Here is a 1,662-nt window from a genome sequence, read left to right on the forward strand (position 1 = left end):
TATGCTTACACCAAAAACTAATTTGGGAGTAAGTTGGATACTGACCCACATTTACATATTCAGTGGTCTGACATAAAGATCAATTTCCAAAACTATTTTAAATACAGAAATGAAACAATTTCATTAATTGCTTTAGGTGTGAAGCCAATATTTTTCTGGACTAAGGTTTGAGGTTATATACAATATCTCCTTATACCAAAATAAAGGATTCTGGTGATATTTAAAATATCTTTTTCTTCATTTCCAAACTTTGTACATTATACAAAACACTCAGATAACAGGAATAGATGAAAGAAGGAAGACCTTTGTGAGTTCACAATGTTTAGAGACAGAGTTAAGGTTCCTCTGAGCGGGAAACGTCTTCTCTTCCATGATGAAAATGTCTCTTTATTTTTTCCTGCTAACTACATTCCATAGCATTGAGTCGTGACAGTTAAAGTGGTGCATTAATTCCGCAATGTAGATGCACTGTCATTTTCCTTCAAATACAGGGCAGCATCAGTCCACTGTCATTGGACTGCTGTGAGCTTTCCAGTCTATATGGCCATGTTCCAGAAGCATTCCCTCCTGACGTTTCAAACGCCCATCTATGGCAGCCATCCTCAGAGTTTGCGAGGTATATAAGCAAGGGAGGTTTATATATCTGTGGAAGGTCCAGAGTGGGAGAAAGAACTTTTGTCTGTTGGAGGCAAGTGTGAATATTGTAATCACTTTGATTACTATTTAGTGGACTTGCCAGATTCAAGGCCTGGCTGCTTCCTGCCATCTGAGGATGCGAAACGTCAGGAAAGAATGCTTCTCTCCTTGAAGATCATCGGGGGAGGCCCTGCTCTCGATCCCACCTCTTTCGCAAGCATGACTGGTGGGGGCGAGAGACAGGGTCTTCTCAATGGTGGCCCCCCGGCTGTGGCACTCCCTCCCTAGCGATATCAGATCAGCCCCCTCCCTCCTAGCCTTTAAAAATGCAAGAGTAAAAACGTGGTTGTTGGAGCAGGCCTTTCATTAATAGCACAGTGCAATAATTTTATCTGGAAATCATGCAATGGATTATGGAACGGCTTTAGACCTTGTCTTTGGATGACGTGTCTCATATTAGAATGTATTTTAATTATGTTTTTATATCTCTTTTAATTTTAATAATTTTATTCATGTCTGTGTTTTATGCCCAAGGCACTGCACAGGTGCCATTTGTAAGCCGCCTTGAGTCCCCCTTGGGGTAGAGAAAGGTGGGATATAAATACTGCAAATAAATAAATAAATACATTCTGGAACATGGTCATGCAGCCCAGAAAACTCACAGCAATTCGGTGATTCCGTCCATAAAAGCTTTCAACAACACATGATGAAAATATTTGGGAACTGCTGACCTAAGTATGTGGTATTTTTGTCTCCCATCCAAATACTAACCAGGCCTGACCCTACTTAGTTTCCAATATCAAATACAATCTGGTGCCTTTAGGGTATTTAAATCATACAGTAAGCTTTTGTTTACACTTTCTGATGTTCCTTTCCAGGATAAATGTTAAATTTGTTATTGGATGCCATCAAGTTTTTTTCTGATGTTGGTTGAAATTCTGAAACAGCCCTAGCGCGTCATCTGTTACTATGCAGATTGTTAAATTTCAATGGTACAGTAAAGCGCATGCGCAGATTTCAGAGGTA

Source organism: Anolis carolinensis, chromosome 1 (genome assembly GCF_035594765.1).
Source record: "Anolis carolinensis isolate JA03-04 chromosome 1, rAnoCar3.1.pri, whole genome shotgun sequence".
NCBI lineage: Eukaryota > Metazoa > Chordata > Lepidosauria > Squamata > Dactyloidae > Anolis > Anolis carolinensis.